The sequence below is a fragment of the Lepidochelys kempii genome, chromosome 4, assembly GCF_965140265.1.
Source record: "Lepidochelys kempii isolate rLepKem1 chromosome 4, rLepKem1.hap2, whole genome shotgun sequence".
NCBI lineage: Eukaryota > Metazoa > Chordata > Testudines > Cheloniidae > Lepidochelys > Lepidochelys kempii.
Window position 1 is genome coordinate 14,869,518 of NC_133259.1, and position 26,758 is coordinate 14,896,275.

At 43.0% G+C, this 26,758-nt stretch overlaps 1 long non-coding RNA gene across 1 annotated transcript in view; it reads left to right on the forward strand.

Moving 5' to 3' along the window:
• Positions 1 to 25,784, forward strand: part of LOC140910162 (uncharacterized) — a 378,033-nt gene extending 352,249 nt beyond the window's left edge. The window contains exon 8 of the long non-coding RNA XR_012158436.1: positions 25,479 to 25,784. This is a non-coding gene — a long non-coding RNA (uncharacterized lncRNA). The remainder of the gene's footprint in view (positions 1 to 25,478) is intronic.
• The last annotated feature ends 974 nt before the right edge of the window (positions 25,785 to 26,758 follow it).

The window sequence follows — 26,758 nt, forward strand, 5'->3', positions numbered from 1 at the left end:
ATTCTTATCTTGAAACATGCTTAAATCCTATTGGCTTCAGTGGGATTTAAGAACAGGCTTAAATGCTCTCCTGAAATATGGCCATGACGACTCTTTCCTAAGACCCAATTCACATTTTTAATGCCAGAGAGGTAGAATCTGTTCTAAGATGTTTTTATGAAGTTAGAAACTTCAACATATATAACACTGGAAATGAATTTGTTTGTATTGATTTAAACAGACTTTCTTCTAAACTAATCATGTCTAAAGTAAGCATTAATCTGATGTTTGGAATCAAATTGGTGATGCCAAAATGGGCTGTTATAGTAGACCAAAGATCAGGTTTGTAAACCTTTTAAAGATGTGGTGTAGTGGACCATAATTTCTCTCTTAACTGTACTGAATTTAGTACCAGTAAAAAATGTTGGTTTGACAAAGCTAGAGATGGAGGATTTTATTCCCCTCTGATTTACACTGGTATAAAACAGGAGCAATTCAACAGAGTTACACCTGCTTTGCACTGTGTGAATTTGAGGAGAATCAGGCTCTGAATCACACTAATTATCTGCTAAACAGACAGAGAATGGGACAGTATCAGTGTGAGCTTCCTCATATTTCACCATGTTTCTCAAGAAGAACAGAGCAAATATGGCAAGTAGTATTCACAAATGTCCTTAAAAATATAACCCACTGAAGGTATTTGCAGGTATTCATTATCCCTTTAAGGCCCCGAATCAGAAAAGTATTTAAGCATGAGCCTAATTTTAACTGGGTGACCAGTCCTAATGACTTCAACAGGGGCTTCTTCAAAATCAGATGAGTGAGTCCATGTTCCCAAGAATGTTTGTAGATAGCACAGGTATCTTAAATGCCACCATGAATGAATGAATGAGAACTCAAGAGAATGTTTACGCTAGAAGCAGTCTTGTGGCCATCTAAAAATCTGGGCTATATCCTTAGCTGGTGTAAATCAGCATAGCTCCATTGATTTAACTGTAGTTGCTCTGATTTATACCAGCTGATGATCTGGCCTGCTGTGCAAAATAGTCTTACAATGGATTCAGAGAATAATCAAATTGTCTTTAATAATAAAGGCTCCATGCATTTGGTGGCTAGTCTTTCTGACTTGAAATTCTCCGGTCACTTCTGGCTCATTTTACAAATTGAAGTAATGCTATTGGCCACTGAGATGTCTTGGAGATTGTGGAATAAGACTATTAGTGGATGTTTCTGCTAAACTGATCAGCAGCAAAACAGTTAAAAGGGATGACATTTAATTGCTCATTATTAGGTTCTGGAGTCATCGATATGACTTGACTTAGTTCCAGGTTTCTTAGAACATGTTTTCAAATGTCTGCGGAGCCAGGTGGACAACTCTGCCTCAGTACAGATGCAGTCCTTCGGAAGAATTCTTTTCAAAAGGGTTACAAAGCAAAGCTAAGTTGCTAGGGCACAATTCTGTGGCAATGAATGAGTTCTGCAGCAAATCCAATGTCTGTGGTATAATGGAATATACAAAGCCTGTCTTATAACACCACATTGTAAAATATGGAAAATATCCAAAGCAGGGGGTGTGTTTCCACACAGCTTGAGACCTAAAGGGTTAAGTTTTGTGATCATAAACCATACAGTGATTGCTCTCAGCCTATTAGTAGGATGTCTTGCATAGAGTGTCATCCTGCTATTCCCCATGGGTCCTGTTCACTAACCTTTTGCATTTTGACAGTAATTACCATCCAAGCACAAAACATCATTGACTACAACACAAGTCTACTCTCATAGCAATCTATCAACATCAATTTAATCTTAAAGATAGTTTTTAAATTCCTTGTTTAATTGGGCTTAGGAAAATCAAAGCCATAATCAAAAACAACAACAAAAAATTCCAGCCAAATTAGAATTGCTATTTCAGCATGAAAATGAAATTGACCTTAGTTGAGGCCATTCCAGAAGTGTGCACAGGAAGTAACCTGAGAATGTTGCTTCCACCCTGGTTTTGAAAATGGTTCCTTGTATCATTTTATGCAATATAAATTGCATCTTGTACAGCTCCATGACTGAAGAAGAATTTTATATGAATGGTCATTGTGTTTCTCTGAGTTTGTCCTTTTCCCCTAAAAATATTTATCCCTTGTAACATCTGCTCTCACATGGCTTTCCCCTGGGTGTCTGTAGAATCTCTTATCTACTGCAGAGCCCTGTATACTGTTGAAAAGGGCAACAGCTTCTACACAGATAATCACATACCAGGCCATACTGTGTCACTTCTTGGCATCTCCCGTGATTTAGACAGTACTTACTTGCTATTTCTCCTTGAAATTCGCCTGCCATTGTAGCCATGTTGCTTCACACCACCAGTCAGTGGGGTGTAAATCTTAAAGGTAGTGAGAAGGTGACAGCAAGTATTCATACCTCCATTAGTGTGAGATGGAAAGCAAAGTTCACAGTATACTATGGCATGGCCTTTAATGGAAATAATGGCTGGTGGTGCCATAACCTGCTGTGAGATCTCACAGCAGGCATGAAATTGACTGTAAATTTTCATGCTGTGGTCTCTGAGAAAAGCATCCTGGAGGGTAAGGTCTGGAACCTGGATGTTTATGCTTATATATAGGGGGATGGCTCCAGGGATTGTTAATTAACTGAATATGTAGCTTTCAACATCTAGGTCATGGGTTCAAATGCAGTCAAGATTGCTCCTGACTGAAAATCATACCCAGCTGATAATTATTTGGTGGCCTATAAAAATGAGTTAGTGGTCTCAGTTCAGCTCCTAACAGGCTGATAGCCATTCAAATCACACAAATGCTATTGCAATTGACATTGCTGGCTGTCTCAGCAGAGGGATCAAGGACTGAATGTGCTCTGAAGAGCAAACTACTTTCCATGCCCTAGACATCACCAGGGTGTAGACACAGTGGTTCTCCTACTGCCTAGGATGTACCTGTTGGGTGCATATAAGAATACTTCTCAGGGCTTTCACCAGCACTTAAAGGAATAAATTAAAGTTCTCTGCGTGAATCATGCAGTGGTAACAAGCTTAATATATAAAGCTGTATAAGAAGATGACCAAGAAGATACTATGTTGTGTTGCCATTTGATTTTCACTTTCCAGTTTTCATTGATCCATAGATTTTAAGGCTTGAACGGACCATTATGATCCTCTAGTCTGACCGCCAGTAGAACACAAACCACAGAACCTCATCCAGTGCATCAAGCCCATAACTTCTGTTTGAACTACAGCATATCTTTTATAAAGGAATCCAGGCTTGATTTAAAGACTTCAGGAGAATCCATTACAGCCCGATCTTGTTCCAGTGGTTAATTTACCTCACTGATAAAAATTTGGGCCTTATCTTTAGTCTAAATTTGTCTAGCTTCAGCTCCCAGTCATTGGATCTTATTTTGCTTTTTCTGCTAGATTAAAGAAACTTCTGCTATAAGAGATGTCTTCCCAATGTGGTTACATGAAGACAGTGATCAAGTCACCTCTTCACTTTTCCCTTCATCCTCTTTTCACGCAATGCTGTACAGATGGAATCCATGCATGGCTGTACACACACACACAGCATGTCGTTGACAGGAACAGCGCTGCAGATGCAAAAAGGAGGAGTGAAATCCTGGATGTCAATGGGAGTTTTGCCATTGACTTCAATGGGGCCAGGATTCCTCCCAAGATTTCCACACACCCCCTCCCCCACGTTGCTCATACAGTATACCGATTGGGACTGCTCTTCTGACAGTTTTTAAAATCAAGGCAAATAACTTAATCCAAATCTTTGCCATTTATTGTTCATCTCTGAACTCCCTCCATTTTGTCAGTCTCTGCTAGCGAGGGGCCAAGAAATGAATGCAGGGATGGATCCAAGTGAGAGTCCTCATGAGCTGTATACATTTTCTTGCTCCATGACATAATGCCTTTGCGTTCGCAGACTGAACATACGTTGACCCTGTCTGTCTGCAGCCATATTGCATGGCACTCTCATGACTGATTTGCTTTTCGGTATCGCGCCTAGGTTTCTTTCAACATTATTGTTTCTCAGGGTGCTTGGGTTCAATTCCTGGTTCAGCCATTGACTCCCTGTGAGACCCTGAGCATTTCACTTAGGCCACAATTCATCAAAGTACTTCAGCACTTGCGTAACTGTAATCACTGAGGTCAATGAGACTACTCACAGGCTTAAAGCTAGACACATACCTAGTTGAACAATTGCCCTGGGCCTCAGTTTCCCATCTGAAACATGGGGGTAATAGAATTCTCTCTCTCACCTTTTCTCTGCCTTATCTAAGTAGATGGTAAGCTCTTTGGGGGCAGGGACTCCCTTTTACACTACAGCTGGGAGATAGCCTCCCAGCCTGGACAGACAGACTCATGGTAGTGGGGCTTGAGCTAGCATGCTAAAAATAGCAGTGTGGACATTGCAACTGGTGTTGCAGCTCAGGCTCTGAAGCCCACCTGAGCCCCCTCCGGGGGCTAGTCCTAGCCTCCGCCGGAGCTGCAACATCCGCACTGCTATTTTTAGCAGGCTTACTGGAATCTCACTAGCATGAGTCTGTCTACCGGATGAGTCTGTCAGCTGGGATTCTTGCTCCCAGCTGTATGCTCCCTGCTGTAGTGTAGACATACCCAGTTGGGGCTTCTACACACTTCTGCACTATATTAATAAAACATTATTTCTCATTTTATTTTTACTGTCCAGGTATTGGTTTCTCTAGCCTTACTGGTAAGGACAACTCTCTCGCATTTAGGATCTTCTTCAGATGTAATTAACTTGCTTTTTAATCAGATCGCTGTAATGAAGATGTTAAATTAGAGCCAACCTAACAAAGGTAACCCAGTAGATATCTTCCCTCCCCACAAACAGAAACCAATGCTGTTTATTGTAACCCTTTGTTTACCTGCTGTTTAGTCAGTTTTCAAACCACAGGACAGCATTCCTATCCATGCCAATTTGGATTAATTTTTTTAAAAGTCTGGGGGAGATAAATTGAAAGGCTTTGCTGAAATCCAAATATATGACATTTACCACATTCCTTTACTCACCACATTTATAAATCTGAACAGGGGCAAATAACCAAGTTTGGCTGACAATATTTATTCGCACAATACTCGCTGTCAAAATAAGGCTTATGCTGTACTCAGAAGCTAATTACATATTAGGAGAAAGAAGATGATCTTGTCTCCCATTCGCTGCTCTTTTCTCTGTAGATTTCAACACACATCTCTAAGATGGGTGTTTTTACCAAGATGTGTGGGCAATTTTAAACTTCCTTTTCTTCTTAGTCTTCATGGGTTTATCACTAAGATTTAAAAATGTCTGAGATTGCAGCGTATTGGCTGTAAAATGATAAACAAAAGGAGCATTTGCTTTTTCATGCTGCATAAAGCAATTACCCGAAAAAGCACTCCTGTTTTCCTCAGGGGAGGAAATCTTCTTCTGGCTTCATTTTGAGTTGCAATCCCGTGAGCCTTTGCTGCCGCAAAAGGTTCCGAGAGTGGCTTTGGAACATACCTCAGGTGGATTATGATTTACTCTCCTCGCTTGCAGCCTAGATCCTGTAGAACGGCTGTGGCTGCTAGGTGCCCAGTGTCACCCTATAGGTGAAAGTGGGTTGCCATTTTTGCTAGAAGTAATTGATGGCCAATAGAGACTGGCTCTTTGTCAGTTCCAGTCTTTCAGACAAAGCCGATGTGCTGCCTGCAGAGAAGCTACCTTTCTCCCGACAGTGAATCTCAGTGCACTGTTCCCTTTGGACAAGTGATTGATTCCTCTGTAATACCCTGAAATGGGAGCTGTATTGGTATGCAATGAAATCTCGGGATCAAAAAGACAAGCATTAATTGGGCCACCCTGCATCAGGTGAACTCCTCTGCTTATGGGCCAAATGCAAATGTCACATTAAGTGATTGTTACAGGGGAATAAACGTGGCTTTGAGTGCCTCACTTGCTTATGGCGCAGGTTTTTAGCCATGTCTTTGAAAGCATATACCACTAACAGGGACTGAAATCATTGCTTTTGACAGTAATTGTCATGGATCAGCAAGACTAAAAGACAGAGATGTGGGCTTTTTTTTTCCTCCTGTGTAAAAATGTTGTGCTTTTCAAGGTTAAGGGACTGATAGCACTGGAGACTGAAGTCCTCTGTTTATTCACAATCGAGACAGGTGCTAGCAGGAGCATTTCAAGATTCTCCTTGCCAGCTAAGCCTGGATGGAGCCAGCCCGGGGGAAGACTGGCTCTTGGAGCACAGTATTGGGACCAATGAATGTTTTCTATTCTCCTCAAACCATTGTTTAAAGGATTGTTTGAAATATGAAGTTGTACAATTGCAAAGAACTCTGTAAAACCACAGAAGCTGGCTATGCTTGTGCTGCTGTATTATAGTAGTCTTGATGCATTTAGAGAAAGCAATCAGAGCTAGGAGAAGGTGAACATATCCACAAGGGACCATGTGAAATAGAAACCCCCTCCGCAAAACAGAGGAGCTGACCCACTCTTGCCGATATCTTGCAGCCTTGTAAAAGAATTTGGGTGGGGGCAGGGGGAATTGATAAATGTATGGGTGCATTTAATCAGCCGCCAGGCAGTATGCAACAGAGCATCGCATATCTCACTGATTGACCAGATTAGGATTCCAGGGGCCCAACAGGGTCAATACTTTAAATGTAGCATTGGCATGTGGAAATGATCTTTGAAGGGTAAAATCTCCAGAAATGGCTTAGTCCCATGGAGTCCGTCCCGTTGATTTTCAGTGGGACGTAGGCTCCTAAGTCACTGTGGTACTTTAAAAATGGTTATCTGCAGACCTTAAGGATTTCACACTGGGTTGCCACTGAAAATGGTAACTTGTGAGACCACACAAAAGCTTGTGAACTTCCCCTCTTCTTTTCATGTAACCAATGTGTTTATGATACACCAATATAAGCTCAGTAAAGCTAGGTACTCGTGTGGAAACAATATGCAGTAAATGAAAGGCTACTTTTTCCTCTATGTAAATGCCCTTTGCAATAGATGGCTACAGAAATTGCAAGTACGTACAATAATTGTCTGTTACGTTTCAAGAGCAGGAGATTCAGAAGCATTGCTGTACATAACACACGTCACTTACTATTTAGCCTTTTAAAATCAATGGCTTATTTTATTTATTCACTCATTCATTCTTTCTTTCTTGCATTTTCTTTAATGAGCTGCTCAGAATATGTTATGTCAGGAACTTTTTTTTTTATCTGTGCATGAGATAATGGGCCAAATCACCACTGACACAAGTGGTCAAATTCCATTTAAGTCAATGGAGTTGCACGGCTTATGCAAGGATACAATTTGATCTACTGCTGGTGAAAGAACAGGTGCTCGTGGGGGCTAGAGGATTATAGTTGTTAGTGATGGGAAAGACTTAATAGCTCAGAGTCCATCCTCATCTCAGACCCAGATTCTGCCAGGCTTGCTTGCAGTGAGTATCTTAGTGCTCAAGTTGTCCTGCCGAGATCAGTGGGACTACATGTGTGTGTATTGTTGGCCAAAATCAGGCCCTAAATCCTTTATTAAATAGCTGTCTTCTTATGGCTCCACTTCATTATCATCACCATCATCATCTGATGTTGAGATTTTCAAAGGAGCCAAAGGGAGAAAACCCTAGCCTGAGCGCTCAGAAATGTGTTATAAATGTGCCATACAGATACATACAAAGACATGATCCCTGCCCTGAACGGGCTTCAGCCCAGATCCAAAATCAAAGGTCACTATCAAAATTTGGGATTAAGTTTACATTTTTGTGGCTTGCCACAGTTTTCATGAACACAAGTAGTTAGTCAAACTTCTAGTGACCAGAGAGATGACTGTAATAAATGGCATTTTATTGTGAAATATTTTACTTCCTGTGTGCCTAGTCAGTCAGATTTGCTCAATTTACTGTCAAAAACAAGGCTGGTACTGAAGAGTGACTGTCATAACCATAAGGGTAGCCTAAAATTCCTCCTTACCTGTAAGGGGTTAAGAAGCTCAAATAACCTGGTTGGCACCTGACCAAAGGAACCCATGGGGACAAAAGATACTTTCAAATCTTGGAGCGGAGGGAGAGGGTTTGTTTTGGGTCTCCAATATTGCAACCAATATAGGTAAGCCAGGCAAGGCAGATTAGTTTATCTTTTGTTTTGCTTGAATTTTCCCTGTGCTAGAGGGAGGTTTATTCATGTTTTCTGTAACTTTAAGGTTTTGCCCAGAGGGGAATCCTCTGTGTTTTGAATCTGAATACCCTGTAAAGTATTTTCCATCCTGACTTTACAGAGATGATTTTTACCTTTCTTTCTTTTTAAAAAAAATAAAATCTTTCTTTTAAGAACCTGACTGATTTTTCCATTGTTCAAAGACCCAGGGGTTGGGTCTTTGATCATTTTGTAACCAATTGGTTAGGATATTATTCTCAAGCCTCCCCAGGAAAGCGGGTGTAAGGGCTTGGGGGGATTGCTGGGGGAAGAGAACTCCAAGTGGTCCTTTTCCCTGGTTCTTTGTTAAATCACTTGGTGGTGGCAGCATACCTCAGTCCAAGGACAAATAGAGATTTGTGCCTTGGGGAAGTTTTTAACCTAAGCTGGTAGAATTAAGCTTAGGGGGTCTTTCATGCGGGTCCCCACATCAGTACCCTCGAGTTCAGAGTGGGGAGGGAGCCCTGGCAGTGACGTATTGCTAATTCTTCCTGGTGCACCAGCAACAATTTTTCAGCTCAGTTCCAACTGCCCAGTCTTTATTATTGGTGACAGTGCATGAGCCAGATTAAGCAAGATCAACTTTCAGATCCTCAGCGAAGTTTCAGATCCCGCAAAACCTGCCTCACTTGAGAAGTCCGACAAGTAGTTTCCTTGCTTTCAGCATCTGCGTAAGGATAACACATGAGTGAACAAATGGGACTATGAGTTTGCAGTGCTGGAGTTAGACAAACTATCTTTTAACCTGTAAAGAGCAAATTTGTTATGGAAACCACTGAGAGAAATGCACATGTAGCCACACAATGCTATTCTGCTGACTTGATTACATGCAGTGTGAACACTTACCCCTTATTAGTCATGCCAGTGACGCTGGAATTTCCCCCCTCAGATCATGTGTCTTTTCACTCCCTGGTAGACTCTGCAATCACATGCATAATCCATTTGTCCGGATGGGTTTCTGATATGTGATTCCTCATTTCGCAGGCTTATATCTGATGAAATCTCCCAGTTTTCTTTTAATTGCTGTTTGCAACATGTGGTCTCTGATAAAAAACATATTTTCTGTTGAGATTGCATTCATCAGTTGGGCTAATTTTTCTTGGCCCTCCACCCATCAGAGCTTCTTTGGAAAGGGAAACAGCAGCTTGTGGGTTAGAGAATGCCAGGTGACTGAACAGGGTTGGGGGAAAAAAAGAGAGGGGAAAAAAACAACCCACAAGTCTGTTGTGAAGCATTTGTACAGAAAGGCTTGGAAGAAATTCTTTTAGCCGATAGCCCTGGTGAATGCTTAGGTAGCTGTATATAAAGTGTGTTGCCCTTGGGGCCCTATGGCCTGTACAGAATTCAAACTCAAATCTTGTAATGGATCATTTGCAAAATCATTGCACAGACAGCTTGCTTATACTGTCATTGTGCCAGCACCAGAAGCTCATCGGGTATTTTTGTCTTGGCAGATGCACATTCTGTTGTAAAGGTCTGTTCATCTTGTGCCTTCCTTGTTTTCAGGTAACATGCAGCACTTTCATGCAGAAGGAGATTTTTCATCAGCCTGTATTTTTTCTTCTTCTTGATACTGCAAAGGAAAGGGAAAAAAGCCTGATAGTACTACCTGCTTATTATGTTGACTCTTGAACACCCAGATGTGCTAATTTATCCTCCCCAGATGTACATAAACAGTTCAGTCTTTTGAATGTATATCAAGAATATGGGGGTGGGGATGGGGAAGATGTAGGGACATAGGAAGAGAGACAGATAAAGGGAGCGAGAGGAAGGGGGAAATTTTGGTGGGGGAGTGTTTCCTCGCATTATTATTAAGGATTTTTACACCATCTGTCCCTAATAAACCACCTTAGGTTGTTGAGAAGTTGGTTTTAAGACAACAACAAAAAGTTTCAAAAATTGATTAGCATTCGTTTTTAAGGCACGCTGAAGTATTTGTTAGGCTCTGCATGCTGGTCTCCATATGTCTCTTTTCAATTACATGTGCTGAAAAAAAAAAGTATGGCAACATGTAAAATGCTTCTCTAAAAAGCAAATTGTTCTGCTCTGCTGCCTGTTGTAAGCGAAAGAGGAGACCTTCTGTGCCCCCCTCCAAAGAAATAGCAAAGTATTCTACAGACACAGGTTTCACTCAGAATTCCTCTTTATAACTAGAACATTTCATATCAGTTCCACTTGGAACTGAGTTTCCTCGTTTTCCTTTGCACTGAGGAATTCAGGGGATGGGGAGGCTTCTATACATTGTTAGGAACTGCCAAACGGTGCTCCTCCCTTCCTGACGTTGCTGGGACCACTTGTGCAAGTGTGAATAAGGGGTTCGCTAGTTGGTCCTAGTGCATTATTTGTTAAGCATCAACACTGTGCTTCTTTTATGGAAAATGTAATAGCCACCTCTTTGTTTCTTACAGAATGTAGGAGAGAGTTTATTCCCTGCTATAGAATTCTACAGGCTGGCTCAAATATCCTACAGAAAGGAGCTCATTCTTTATTAAATTCTGTAGGTTTTTACACTAGTTTCTATAGAATTGAATTGCTTTCCAGACCTATTAAAATCTGTATTGGTTTTCAATCCTCCTAAAGTTTAATGGCCTTTTTCTGTAAAGTCATCCCTGTACAAATCATAAAAAAAGACAATAGTCTCAGTTCCAAATTGCTTTTTCTATACATGCAAATGTTTTTTTCCTTTCTAAACGTAGGTAGGTTTTTACCAATGTGATGCCTGTTCTCCTTCTGTCTGCTTCCAAGCCTCCTTCCATTGAAGTCAATGGCAAAACTCCCATTGATTTCAGTGGGGGCAGGACTGGGCCATCTGTCTCTGTCTGTCTCTCTCACTCTCACACACACGCACACGCACACACATGGGATTTCATAAACTAAAGACACTCAGTACAATGTTACATGTATTTCCTGAATGGATTTATAATCCATCCAATACGGTACATTTTGAATGTGTTACAAAAAGGACAGATTTACAGGAGACAATCTGCCTTCATGATGATTGCATATTGTGGCATTTCTAGTCCATATGGATCAGTAAGACTTGGATAGCAGGCATTTGACCTTCAAAATCATGCAAATGTGAAACCAGACTTCCAGTTTTACAGCTGGGAAAGTCACAGTGTGACTTCTACATCTTATTCAGGAGGCATTGATTAAAATACAGTTTGACGTTGGAAATTATTGAGATTTTTCATATTGCTTTTTTGCAAAGTATTGGCTGAGTTTTTTCTGCTCTCTTCCTCATCCCTTCTGGCTAAGCTTCACTCATTAGCGCCTATGACTCAATTGCTGATCATTTAAGAGATAAGTTGCTAATTTAGAGCCATGGGCTAACTATAAACAAGACTTGAAACCTTTTTGCTCACGCCATAGTTAATCTCCAGTAATAACTCCTGAAAGCCTTTGAAAAGGTCTGAGTGTGGCTTTCTGTCAGCTGTATTAGGAAACTGTATATTTTCTCACTAAGAAACCTTGATCATGCCAGATCCAATCAGACTGTTTATACAGCAGTGTTAATCTTCCCAGTTTACAGTATGCTAATTCACCAAGATTATTGGAAGAGAATCATTAAAAGATACGTTAGACAGTTTTTCTATCAAACTGTGCAAAATTGCAGCATTATTTCATAGGTCTGTCCTTCTTTCTGATTTCTTATGTTAAAGATCTTGGGCTTCTGCCTACTCCTCTGAGATCCCTGCCGGGGGAGGCACACTAGAGCAGCTGCAGGCATCTCTATGACCACTGGCTGCCACGCTGTAGTGCGGCAGACATGCAAACTACAAATACGCTAAGTGCCCAGTGTGAAACTCCAGCGGCACAAAAGAAAACGGGGATTTGTACGATCCATCGTATTGCTGCCATTGTTAAATCAGAATGGCCACACAGGCCCTCAAGGCAGCCCCTTGCAAGCTACAGATATACAGTATCTGGGTGTCTCACTAGAATAGCAACTGCAGTCCAGCACTTGATAAAATCCCACCTTTACATTAGCTCCCAGTGGCTAGGGTACAGCTGATTGGGTGGAATGGCTAAGGCCTAGCTCTGGTGGCCTTTATGAAGGGGAATACCCTGGGTGATACCATTGGCACACATGCCATTGTAACTGTTTCAACATTCATATTACATCTGTTCTCTCTAACTCCTAACTCCTTCCTCTCTGAATGTCACAGGCCCAGTCGACACACACACCATGGAATACAAATAATCTCATTGCCTTCAATGGGAGTTACTCATAACCTATGAGGGTGCAGAAACATGGATCCCTGTGCAGGGCCGGTTCTAGGTTTTTTTCCGCCCCAAGCAAAAAAATTTTTGCCTCCCCGCCCCGGCCTTTTTTTTTGGCTTTTACGCATTTGCACTTTGCAATGTTTGTTTTGTTTTGTCTGTTTAAAATTTTAAAAAAATGAAAACAGAGAATTTGTATTTAGTGAAATAAAACAATCTCCTCCTAGTGTATTCATTTAATTTTAACAAAATCACAAATACAAACAATTTGGGTTCAACTATACACTCTAATGAAAAACGTTAGTGTCTTCCGGTGCTCCCAGTTTCTCAAAAATTAAAAGCATTTATATGAACTGAATTTTTCTGGTTTTTATACTTGCGTAGTCTTTGAATAATTCAGTGAAATCTAATTTTTTAGCAATGGTACTTTCAATTGAAAATTAATGCTAGTCCTGACAAACGATTTGGAGACATGGTGGACCTCAAATAATTTTTTAGTAATTTCAGTTTTGAAAAACTGCGCTCAACAGAAGCCACTGATACTGGTAATGTTAAAAGAATGCATAATGCTAGAGCAGTGTTTGGAGTGAGGTGCTCAGGGCTGTACATCCCGCCCAGGGGCCCCCAGCCCGATCTCAGACCTGGACTCCCGCAGAGGGGACAGTAACCAACAGAGCGGCTGGGGGGCGGGTCAGCTGCGGGGAGGTGGGCAGACCAGGGGCGCCTGCTCAGCGCTGAGCCACCTGGGGCAGCAGGTCCCTTACCAGCCGCAGGTCCTGCCCCGATCCCAGGCTACGCTACGCTCGGCTCCGGCTCCTCTGCCACCTGTGACACGTGCGGCAGGGGCTGGCAGGGGGGGAGGAGCCACATCGCTCCACTTCCCTGGCGGCAGGGGCCAGGGCAGGGACCACCCTCGGGCCAGGACTCCCACACTGAGCCCACCACCCTGCCCCATGCAGGGGCTCATTGGTTGACTGATCGGGGCTGAGGGGAAAAAAAGGATGGCTGGAATGCCGCCCCTGGAAATGTGCCACCCCAAGCACGTGCTTGCTTTGCTGGTGCCTAGAGCCGGTCCTGCCCCTGTGATATACATAGTATGAAGACCAGAAGAGAAGAGAATATTGCTGCCAGACTACTCTCTCTTTCCCGCAAGCAGGGTTGTGTAACTAACCCCCACCCCCACCTCCTTCACAGTCTCCCTATCCAACCCAGAATCCAGTTGATAATTATTCTCACACTTTTCAAAACTCTCCATAGACTTATTTACTCTAAGTCTTTAAGGTCAGAAGAGTCTGATCTCCTGCATATTGCAGGCCACAGAACCTCACCCACCCACTCCTGTACTAGACCCCAAACCTCTGGCTGAGTTACGCAAGTCCTCAGATCATGGGTTAAAGACTTCAAGTTAGAGAGAATTAACCATGTACACTAGTTTAAACCTGCAAGTGACCTGTGCCCCACGCTGCAAAGGAAGGCAAAAAAGACCAGGGTGTCTGCCAATCTGACCCGTGGAAAATTCCTTCCCGATCCTAAATATGGCGATCAGTTAAACCCTGAGCATGTGGGTAAGACCAGACACCCGGGAAAGAATTATCTGCAGTAACTCGGAGCTCTCCCCATCAATCTCCTCTACTCATCTCTATCCCACCTTGACTCTTCACTAGTGTTACAGGGTTGAGTTCATTTGTCCATTTCATCAGTCCATCTGTGTGAACCTCTCTCCTTGTCTCCGTCTGAGACACTGAATCATTTCCAGCCCTTAAGTGCCAGATTCTGATATCCCTATTTACATTGAATAGAGCCTTACTCCACGAGTGGTCCTACTGAAGTCAGGAGGATTGCTTGTAGAAGAAGGTGGTAATCTGTGGGTGTGTCTACATCACACACTATGCCCAGGCTCTGATTCAGGTTTGAGCCCAAACTTCTTTTTCTTCCACCCACAAATCAGTCCTCAGCAAGCAGTCAGGATCTAAATCCTAGGACCCTGCAGTGGGGGTGGGTCATAGCCCAAGTCCCACTGAGATTTGGGTCCAAGCCCTGTCATTTTGCACTGTGGACACAGGTCAAGACACAGACGGATATCAGAAGATCTGTGTAGTGCAGTAGGGATGCCTTAGCATGACAGTGAGATATTGGTCCAGCAATTGTAAACTCAAGTTTACAATGCAGTGAGGACTCTCAAGCACAGACTTAAAAACACGGACTCTGCAAAGAACAGCAGTGTGTGGATTTGGACTCATCTCTACTGATAATTCACTCCTATCAGCACTAATAATCCATGCCTGACTCAGTATAGGATACAAGTAATTCCATGTGATTTTAGTAGAATCCATGTGATTTTAGTAGAATTTACTGCAGTCCCACCCAGGAGGAATCAAGGCCAACAGCACAAAGTCAGACTCAAAGATGTTCCAAATGCAATGGTTTCAGTTCACATGGTTTTCCATGTGATCCTTTCTTGTTGGTTTTAGATTGTGGAGGTTAATACTCTCTGAGGCCTCTATGAATTTCCTCATAGTCTTTCCTAGTCTTGACTAGCCTATATAATGTTATGTCCTCTGTAAATGATGCCATTTAATTATTCATCCCCTTTTCAGATCAGTAATAACCCTAATTCTAGTATAGTACTCTGTGGCGTCTGCTGGTTAGCCTTTTGCCATGCTGATAGCGGACCATTTATTCCTCCTCTTTATTCTAGGTCTTTTTAGCCAGTTTCTGCTCTGTGTCAGTAGTTTTCCTCTCACCTCAGGATTCCTTAGGGCTATGTCATAAATATAAAGGGAAGGGTAAACACCTTTAAATCCCTCCTGGCCAGAGGAAAAACCCTTTCACCTGTAAAGGGTTAAGAAGCTAAGACAACCCCACTGGCACCTGACCAAAATGACCAATGAGGAGACAAGATACTTTCAAAGCTGGAGGCGGGGGAAACAAAGGGTTCTCTCTGTCTGTGTGGGTTTTTTTTCTGGGACCAGAGCAGGAATGTAGGTCAGAACTCCTGTAAGAAGTCAAGGAGTACTTGTGGCACCTTAGAAACTAACCAATTTATCTGAGCATGAGCTTTCGTGAGCTACAGCTCTGTAGCTCACGAAAGCTCATGCTCAAATAAATTGGTTAGTCTCTAAGGTGCCACAAGTACTCCTTTTCTTTTTGCGAATACAGACTAACATGGCTGTTACTCTGAAACCTGTAAGAAGTCAGTAAGCAATCTAGTTAGATATGCGTTAGATTCTGTTTTGTTTAAATGGCTGATAAAATTAGTTGTGCTGAATGGAATGTATATTCCTGTTTTTGTGTCTTTTTGTAACTTAAGGTTTTGCCTAGAGGGATTCTCTATGTTTTGAATCTGATTACCCTGTAAGGTATTTACCATCCTGATTTTACAGAAGTGATTCTTTTACCTTTTCTTTAATTAAAATTCTTTTTTTAAGAACCTGATTGCTTTTTCATTGTTCCTAAGATCCAAGGTTTTGGTCTGTGTTCACCTATGCAAATTGGTGAGGATTTTTATCAAGCTTTCCCCAGGAAAGGGGGTGTAGGGCTTGGGGGGATTTTGGAGGGAAAGACATTTCCAAGCGGGCTCTTTCCCTATTATATTTGTTAGACGCTTGGTGGTGGTGGCGGCAATAAAGTCCAGGGACAAAAGATAAAATAGTTTGTACCTTGGGGGAGTTTTAACCTAAGCTGGTAAGAATAAGCTTAGGGGGTCTTTCATTCAGGTCCCCACATCTGTACCTAGAGTTCAGAGTGGGGAAGGAACCTTGACAGACTAAGTCAAGAATAGCCTCTTCTCATGTGTACTCTAGAGCTAGCTGTTCCAGGAAGGAATCCTTTAAGATGTCAAGAAATTTCATCTTTAGATCTTGTCCAGTTGCAACACTTGACCAATATGTATATGTGACCAGTTGAAGTCACCCATTACTGTTGTTCAGGTAAACTTAGTTGCTCTTTGAGGTCCCTCAAAATTATATATTAGATATCCTTTCCTGATCTGGAGGATGGTGGTGTAAATAGTATGTTTGTATTTTTTATGATTCAGAAGATTTAGTAGTGTAGTTAAGGGAAGATATTGGGAATCGTTTTGTGTTTTCTAGTTTAGTTTCTTTTTTAAACAGTTACTGTTTTTTTAGTTTTAAAAATTAACTCATAGACAGAAGTTTCTGAAGTTTCTGTAATTTAGTGGCCATATGCCACAGAGCTGTTTCCTGCTGTGAAATCTGTCATGGACAAAAAATTAAAAACAGAAGGGAAAACTTACACTAATATCACCAGCTTCTCAGGAAAAGAAAGCCAGAATCTTAGATCCTGGACAGTTGTGATCAGTAGCAGCAATTAAGACCAGTGTCGGATGTCACCATTAGGAAGAACACTCAAAAAGGAGTGACCACTCCAGATGCCAAGGGAGAAGAAAGGATCAGGTAATGCTGCCAGCTTGTTTGTTTCCCAATAAATACAACAGCTACACTCAGATTAGACCCTAAAAACCAAGAGAAATCCAAAGTCCATGGAAGTCTGTATGACCCCTTCAACTCACTTCCATGAGTATGATCTTCTTCACTCTGTGAGGATATTAAGATCCCATAGCACTTTCTGGAAAAGAAGTTTGTCTTAGTGTTCTTGGGCAAATTTTCCTCTTATCCTCCCTCACCCCACTGTGTGAAATTTGGCTGCTGCCCTGCACTCCAAAATTGGCATGTAAAATATTTTGGGATCCTTGAAAAGCTCTGGATAAATAAGAAATCTTTGTTAAATACTATAATTAGGACACAATTATTGGACCAGATCATTATTCTCCATAATTATTATTATGTATTATTAATCACACTGTGCCCCTACATTTGAAACAGCCACTGCCCACTAGAGTCTGAGGAATCTCAGAAGCCAGATTTTTATTTGTTTGATGATGTCTTTGCCGTTTTTGCTTTGCTTGGTTCCAATAATTGTGGTAAAAGTGGCTGGACAATGAGGTGTTTATACGTTAAAACAAGTTAAAACTGGTACTGTGTCCAATTTTGGTCATTGCTGTATGGAAAGGATGTGAAGAAACTGGAAAGGGTCCAGAGGTGGGCAACAAAGATGATCAAAGGGATGGAATGCAAGCCATAGGAGCAAAGGCTGAAGGTAGTGTGTAGTTTGGAACAGAGGAGATTATGGGAGGACATGATAGCTGTCTTCAAATACTTGAAAGGCTGCCATAAAAAAAGATGGAGAAGAATTGTTCTCGCTTACCACAGAGGGCAGGACAAGAGGCAATGGGTTCAAAGTATGTCGTATCAGATTTAGATTAAATCTCAGGAAAAAATTCCTAACTGTAAGAACAGTAGGGCAATGGAACAGACTGCCTCGGGAAGTTGTGGAATCTCCTTCACTGGAGGTTTTCAAAAAGAGGCTGGATAGCCACCTGTCTTGGATGGTTTAGACCAAACAAAGCCTGCATCTTGGCAGGGGGTTAGACTAGATGACCCTTGTGGTCCTTTTTAACCCTATGGTTCTATGATTCTAAAAAAAGAGAAACGTTTTGTGAGAATTTTTTTGAAATTTCCCACCCTTTTCAACAATGGCTTAAAGCTACAGCAGTAGGAGAGAACAATAAACAGGGGGGAAATTAGGGAAAAAATGGGCCTCCTCCCCCCCCTTGCAAATTTTGAAGTTTGCAGAAATTTTGAAATTTACAAAAATATCAACCAGCTCTGTTCTGTGGCAACTTTGTCTTGAACTGAAGCGAAATCCTGTTTCTTTGCTTGTCTTTCCCCCCTTTTCCTCCATGAGGGAAGTAACTTGTCCACCGCCTAAACCAGCAGCAGAATAGTACTGCTTCATACTGCACTGTCTCAGCCCTGATGACCTACATGTTTGGAAAGGAAACACTAAGGCCCTCTAGCCCCCCACCCCTTCTCCACAGTGGGTACAGTGTGGCAAGAATGCAGCACCCACTTATTCCTGTGCACTCCAGGCTTAATGGCCAGGTAGCCCACACAGGGGCATAAGGAGGGGTATCTTATTTCCCCTGTGTGAGGATGAAGGCTAAGATTGTATGGGACTGTCAGTACTTGTGACTTGTATAGCACGAAACGCACGGCAGCATTTAACAAATACATTATGGTTATCATTAAATGAGTAAGTAAATAAGAGTACTAGGACTCAAACACTCCATGTCACATGCAGGGCTGTCTGTTATTATTAGTTACTATTGGTAAAACAACAGACCTGAAAGATAATCATATTCACTGGAATGTGTTTGTTAGGAAGCCAACTTCTATTTTAGAATAAAACAGCATTTACACTCCCTAAACACTATGAAGTTTATATCTGAGATGTGAACTAGTACTATTTCCTGATTAACTCATGCTGTCAATGCACCTACTAGGCGGTTCGTATTCTAACATCAAATGCTGGGTAACCCTGATCCAGGAGCAGAGATAAAGCAATAAGTGTCACAATAGGCCTTAGCTTTCAGATATGGGTAACTCCCACAAGCCAAATTGTCAAAGTAACTCAGGACCAGATTTACAAGAGCTTAGCCCCCATTGTGACATGGCAAAAAAGCTGACCCCCCAAGTGGGCATGCAATGTGCTGAGCTATTTTGAAACTCTGACTCCAAATTTCCAGATACCATCTGAAGTTTATCTGAACCTGCTGAGGTTCCATCCTTACTTTCTTTTTTTTATCATTATCCCTCCCTTCTTTCCTTCCCAGTTTTCTCTCTCTCCAGAGTCTTTCTACTCTCCGTGCCTTAAAGTAAAACCTGCGTCCCGTCTCTCCATGAACCCTTTCCTATCCCAAAAGGCTTTCATGAAAAGAAAGCAGACTCCACCACTGTGCTCCGCCTGACTTTGGAGAACTTTGCACACTCCAACAAACCTAGCATTGTGACTGGTGGGCCCCCAGTAGTGCTGTTTCATTCCAGTGTACTTCCCAACAGAGTAGACAATAAACCCGGGACTAGATAATCTAATGCCCAATGAAGTTAATGGACGGACTTCCATTCACTTCATTAAGCTTTGGACGAGGCTCTTTCCAAGTGTGCCTGAATTATGAATTGTTATAACACATTCAGATCAGTGGCTATGACATAGTGGGTAATGCACGCTGAAGGGCACATTTTATTTCTGTGCAGGAATTTGTTCACTGGGGTAGCCTAAATTATTCTATCCAGAAAGTGGCAGGTGACTTTGCTAATTCTACCTCATGGCATCCATGTAGTTCAACAGAGCTCCAAGTTAAACCTTATCTTCCTTTTTGCAAAATACATTCAAATATTTCATAGGAGGAGACAGAGCAGGGGAAATTTCTCTTCACTTGATGGCTGAATTAAAAAGAAAAAAGCCCCTTTTCTCTGAGGTTCTGTGGAAGCTGATTTGAAGCAAGAGGAATTCAGTATGGACCTTTTAGCTCTCAAGTATTTGAAATCTGGTGGATGTTTTCATCGAATAATTTAGTTCACAAACTGAGACAAGATCTGCAAATTCCTAGCCAGCTGAATGTAATTATGTGGACAACGTCAATGCCATTACACTCAATGTCACCAGCTCTTCGTAGTCTGTGGGAACGTATGCGTTTCTGGAGAAATAGGAAATGCACGGCATATCATAGATAAAGGGAAGGAGGAAGTTACTTGGGAGGTTTATGCTATTATTACCATAAAAATAAAGAATATTGAACGCCTCAAACCAAAGAAACTGGAAAACATATTGTGAATTGTGCAGTATAGAGTTTTTCACAATAACAGTGGATTTCAGAAAATATTTCCCACCATTTGGAAACAGATTTCAATACCCCTATTCATACTGAGTAGCCACCTTAGTCTTTGAGTAGTCCCACTTGTTTTACCTCAATGGGGTATAGTGATTTACATCATAGAATATCAAGGTTGGAAGGGACCTCAGGAGATCATCTAGTCCAACCCCTTGCTCAAAGCTGGACTAATCCCCAACTCCCCAGATCCCTCAATGGCCCCCTCAATGATTGAACTCACAACCCTGGGCTTAGCAGGCCAATGCTCAAACCACTGAGCTATCCTTCCCTCCCCCCCCATCATCAATCGTCATCATCATCATCTGAGGATCTCACCCATTATATCTTATTTTACTTATATTTTGCTTTTGTAAGATGGTAAATCTGATTGTCCCTGCAGAAACCCAATAATCTTAGAGAAAAGTGAATTAAAAGGTGATTTTAAATTAAATATTGAAGATTTTAAAAAAATCATTTGAAGTTTTCTATTTTTGACAATGGTACCAGTTCAGGGCCAGCTTGTGCCATCCTTACTCCCATTGGGGAGCATTTACTCATGTAAGTTACCCTGTTGCAATTAATGGGACTACTTGCATGAGTAAGTGTTTACCAATGGGAGTGTGAGTTGCACAGTCTAGCCCATACAGACAAGGATGGAATGTCATCGTCATTTCAACAGTTAACTCTCCCTTCCGATGGGTGAAAGCTACTCAGCCAGAGGTCTCTTCAGTTTAATAAGGGCTGTGTAAATCTTAACTGCATCAGTTTACAGGTGAGTCAAATCCCCTGTTTCTAGGGGGTTCTCAACCGACCATACAGAAAGGCTAGAATTTGAAACAACAAGTTTTCAGCCTGTGAGTAACTTTTTTTTACCTGTTTATTTATTTATCTTAATTGGTGGTTTGCTATTAATGTCAGAGAACAGTAGCTTCTAATGTGGTTCTTGAAGTGAAAGGACTTGTTGGCAGGGTTATTTAATTCTACTGTAGTACCATGTAGCAGTTACTTGAGGTTGTTTCCTGATTATCAGATCATTAATGAGCCAGTTTCTCAGCTGGTATAAATTGACATAGCTTATTGAGCTATGTTTATTTATACCAGCTAAAAATCTGGCCTGGAAACGGTATCCTAGCATTATGGCAGGTGTTACCAGATGGCGCTGTTACATATATTTTCCGAGTTCTTTTTCTTAGCGTGTGAATAAAAGTTCAGTCTTGGGAAGGCTTGCATGTTGTTGGCTTTGGTTATGCAAGTTTCTATGTCAACAGAGCTGTGAGAGGAGCAGGAGCATTTCTCTCTCTCTGCTTAGGTCTCTGAATTAAGTCAATTTTGGGGGCAAATTTGCTCCCTGGGAGCAGGGCATTGGTGTAGGGCTGAGATTCCTGGAAGAAGTTGCCCTGTGTGCTGTTTATGACCACCTCTGTGCTAGGATTAGGGTAAATCAAAGAAGTTACATTTAAAATATATTCAAACTCTGCATCACTGATTTCTCCTTCTCTGGGACTCTCACCTGCAAGGCCCCAGACAAGTACTACCGCTCAGGAGAGGGACGCTCCTTTAAAAAGTGTAGAGGCCAAAGCCTGAAAGCCTCTTTCAGGGGTCTAAATGATCCAATTACCAGTGAAATATAGATTGAATTATAGATATACATGTAAGATGTAAACTTTTGGGGGTAGGAACTCTTGACTATGCATAGGCACATGGCCTAATTGTCAGGAACCTACAAGGGCAGTCAGAACCAACGGTCAAAGCAGAGAAGTTTCATAGTTAGGCTCCAGGCCAAGGTCAATACCAAGGGTCAGAGTCTGAATCAGGTTTCAGGGTCCAGATCAGGAGGTGAAGTCCAAATCAAGCTGAGGTCAGAACCAGGAATTCAGGAGCAGGAATAGTCTTGACAATTACCGGAGATCCACACTGTCACCTGGACATTTCCTGGACTGCCTCTGGGGTTTTTATAAGGCAGGGAGCCAATCAGGAGCCATGAGGCTTCTCCTGCCAGACCCCTTGAGTCAGGACTTCCCATGTTCTGCGTCCACAGCGGGTCGTGGGTAGCGGACCACAAGCTGGTTGCAGCAGCCACTGGGTGGAAGTATGGAGATGTCTGCTGCCTGGCAGCTCTGCAGGCCTGGGCTCTAAAGACATGCAGCTGGGGTGGCAGGGGGCTGCGCCCCACCCAGGCCCTGCTGCTGGGGAGAGGGGACAAGCAAGCCAGAGCCCCACCTCACCCTCCTGATATGCTTGGCTGCTGTCACCGGCAGGGAAGCCTGGGTAGGGAGGGGGCTGCTGCTGCCTCCCAGAAAGGTTCTCTCAGGCAGAAGCGTTGCATCCTGCTCCCCACCCAGCTGCCAGGGAGAGCAGCTGAATGTGCTGGTGGGAGGTGCAGGGAGAGAAGGACAGAGCCCCCCACCCCACAGGTAATAGCGGGTGGAAAGAGCATGGCGGCCCCAGGTTGGGTACAAGGCGGGGGTGGGGGAGGGTCACTGGGCAGAGGAAACACGTTGGACGGTCACATTTCCTCCCCTTTAGATTGTGCCCTCCCACCTCCCCCCAGTAAGTATAATCTGTGCCTGATGGTGACCTGATTGAGGGTTTGGTAATCCATGCATAGGCTCAAGGTTCCATCTTTCAGCCTGCTTCCTTTTGAAGATGTCATCGTAGTCACTGTACTTGGGGGACAGTGTTGGGGGCAGTGTTGGAGTCAACTCTGATGGTGGCCCCATCTGACTGATGGTCAGGACCCTGGGGGACACGTCTTGGTTCTGGGGTTCATCAGATAGTGTGCATGAGCAGACTTACCAGCAGAAATGGGAGCAGAAGCTAACCTGGTGCTCATGCCAAAGGATGTGCAGCTCATGAGCCTCAAGCCATGAAATGCCAAGGATTGTAGGGAAGTGTCGTGAGTGGATCGTTCCAAACTGAGGGACCTCCTGAGAGAACTTCCAGAAGCACTGTCTCATGTGTCACTGGCCCTAATGATAGGAGTGAGCCATCTTTAGTTTCCACTAGATCAGGCACAGTCTTTGGTTGAACTGGAATACCCAGGGCTTGAACCATGTAGGCATCTATGAAGTTGTCTGCTGCTCCAGAATCCTCCAGCACGCCCTGGAACACGGAGGCAGTCCTGGACTTCAAGGTGCAGGGAGCGCTCACCTTGCCTCAGTGAGGAGTAGGGGGGCATTATCTCTTGGTCTGCCCAGGCCAACCCCTTCTACTAGGCCTGGGTGTGCTTGTTTCCCAAACTGCATTGTGCTAGGACTTGGGATAGGCAGTTGGCAAGAGCACAGCTGGATCCTCCACTGTAGAAAAACAGCTCATGGTGGCAACAGCGCTCTTTTTCCTCAGGAGTCACATGGGCCCTAACCAGCTGCAAGATTGTGGGGTCCAGGTCGGAGACAGGTACCAGGGAGATTGATTGGTTAGTGGAACGGACCCCTTCCTTTCCTTACATCGCTCGCTGAGCCTATTGTCAATTTGTATGATAAGATCAATGAAGGCATCTAGGTTGGTCAGGGCCTCCACATGAGCTAGCTCATCCTTAATCTCCTTGCATAGTCCCCACTAGAACTGGTAAAGCTGGGCTGCTTGGGTCCACTTGGTGTCCGAGACTAGTCGCTGAAAGTGGGCAGCCTAGGAAAAGACCAGTCCCGGCCCCTACTTGAGTTTGTCCAAGTCCACGTCTGCTAAGTGGGCACGGTAGAGATTGTCAAATATGGCAGAAAATGCCAAGAGGAAAGCACCCCAGTTTGAAAGCATTGGGCTCGCTTGTTCGAGTAGAGATGAGGCCCATTCCAGTGCATCTCCTGTCAGGAGCCTAATAATGAGTCCTACTTTTGCCAGTCAGTAGGGTAGGACCAGGGAAAAGCAGAAACAGCAGGCAGCATTAAAACATTCTGGAAGTACGACTGGGAGGACCTGGTCTGGGTACACAGCCACAGTGCATGCCCATAGTGTAGTGTTTTCATCCTGCAGCCAGGCCGCCTCATCTCGTAGCATCTGGTTATCTTTGGTGCGCTGTGCCACTTGGGCCCTCAGTGCCATGTTTTCATCATGGAGCTGTGTGGATTGCCTGCGCAGACTGTAGCTCTCTGTTGCGATCTGTGATATTTGGGTTTGAAACGTGGGGAGTGCCTCCTGAGAGTGGTCAACTCCTTCAGCTTTCTCCAGTCCCTCAAAGTATTTGTAAAGTAGCCATTTTAGGCCATTAGTCAATGCTGAATTGCTGCTATTTGTTCACTTAGGAAAAAATATCCATGGCCAAAATTATTTCATTTAAAATCAGATGGTATACAAGTACACTGCAGCAATCTATTTCCCCAGCAAAAATTTTTTTGCACTGCTGAGTAGTTGGAGGTTAATGATATTTGTCTAAAAAAAACCCCTCTCCAAATATGCGTCTGTACAAGACACTTTAAATAGCTCTGCAGGAGTAGCTAATAGTCTATTGGGTCAATTCTCCACATTTCAAAATCTAAATATATATTTACAAGCAGCCCCAAAGGAGTCATTATGCTCTGTTGGGTCAGTAATCTGCGTTTGAAGAAGACCCTTAATATATACTGTGACAGGGTCGGGCCAGATGGCTACAGGAGAAGGCAGATATATTAGCCCCAGGTTAAGTAGGTCCCTTTTCCCTAGGTAAGGTAACAGGTAATTGTCTTCTGGAGACAATTAAGACAGACAGGCTGATTAGAACACCTGCAGCCAATCAATAAGCTGCTAGAATCAATTAAGGCAGGCTAATCAGAGAACCTGGGTTTAAAAAGGAGCTCGCTTCAGTTTGTGGTGCACATGTAAGGAGCTGGGAGCAAGAGGCGCTAGGAGCTGAGAGTGAGAACGCGTACTGTTGGAGGACTGAGGAGTACAAGTATTATCAGACACCAGGAGGAAGAGCCTATGGTGAGGATAAAGAAGGTGTTGGGAGGAGGCCATGGGGAAGTAGCCCAGGGAGTTGTAGCTGTTGCACAGCTGTTCCAGGAGCCACTCTAGACAGCTGCATTCCACAGGGCCCTGGGCTGAAACCCGGAGTAGAGGGCGGGTCCGGGTTCCCCCCAAACCTCCCAACTCCTGGTCAGACACAGGAGGAGTTGACCTGGACTGTGGGTTCATGAAAACGGCCAAACTGAGGGCTGTTGTGAAGCTCCAAGGTGAGCAAATCCACCAATAAGCACAAGACCCACCAAGGTAGTGGAGGAAATTTGTCACAATATTTGTATAATTTGCATTTCAAAAAGTCCTTAATTATGTATTTATATGATAGATCATAATGGCACCAAAGGAGCCATTGCAGTCTGCTGAGTTGATCCTAATGCTCTTTGGTGAGGGATATTTTTCTTTTTTTAGGTTGCTATTTGTACTTGTGAAGGTGAAGGAACTGGCAGCAATGGAAGTGAAGCTGTCATTGAAAAGAAACATCTACTGTAAAATAATGAAGGACAATAAGGAGCCGATACTTCTGTCCTTAGTCATGTACAACTTCCATCAAACTTCAAGAGAAGTTTAATCTAAGTAGATGCTGTAATATCAGCCAAAAGCTTATTGAATTCAATGTAAAGACTTTCATTGGCTTCAATGGACTTAGAATCTGGCATTTACTGCCATCACTGAAACCATCTGAGGTTGGTATAATAAAGAGATTTCCTCTCGCAAGTTTTCAGACATGGCCTTTCTTCTGTGTGTGCTTGTGTGGCACCTAAGCTTCATCAAAGTACTTGATTGACATGAATAATTAGGATTGTACTAATGCCTAGGGACTGACCGAAAATGAGGCCACATTGTGCTAGGCACTGTACAAACACAAGAGCTTACAACATAAGTAGAGAAGACAGACACAGGTTGGGGGGGAAAGGATACAACATAGAAGCAGAGTGATGGCAACGAAAGTCATGTTCGTTTTAAAAGATAAAATGAATGCACAACTCAACTCTGTAAGCTAAGTGCTCCTCATGCACGATTCACAACGTGTACAAGATAATCATTTAATATGCAGGCCAGGTTTAATCAGCATTGTGGTTGTATGAAATAAAAGACAGGTAGTAGAGGAGAGCCATGTCATTAGTGAAACTGTAACAATCCAGCTTTGGCATAACTCTTCTAAAAGGAATGGTTGGTGGAAGCTTTGCTGAGGAGCCTATGGATGGAAAGGAAAAGACATCTTTTTCCCCCCTAGTGTTCAGGAAAGTAAGCCACTGCAGGCCCAGTTCACGGAAGTTTCACTGAACTGTCCACTGAAGTCGCTTAGAGTCTTTCTATTGCCTATGATAGGCATTAGATCAGACGCTAACAGAACTGGCTATCTAGCCTCAGGATAGGCAAGCACCACGCAGGCATCTCATACTCTGACCTGCCACAGTACTTGCCATAAGATGTACAGGTCAGTCGTAATGCTGGACTGCAAGGGGGAAAAGGGAACGCCAGACACTTAGATAAAAAAGGCACGTGACCATGCAGATAAAATCAGTGGCCTTACCCCTGTCATTTGTGGCTGTCCATCGTAACACACATCAGTTTTGTCCAGTGGTAAAAGAGGCAAAAAAGAATTTTAAAAAACCCATATTGCTGTGGTTTCATTTGTCTCAAATTTTAAAATGTTTGTGTTTTTTCCCCCCAACCCTAAAAGCAGC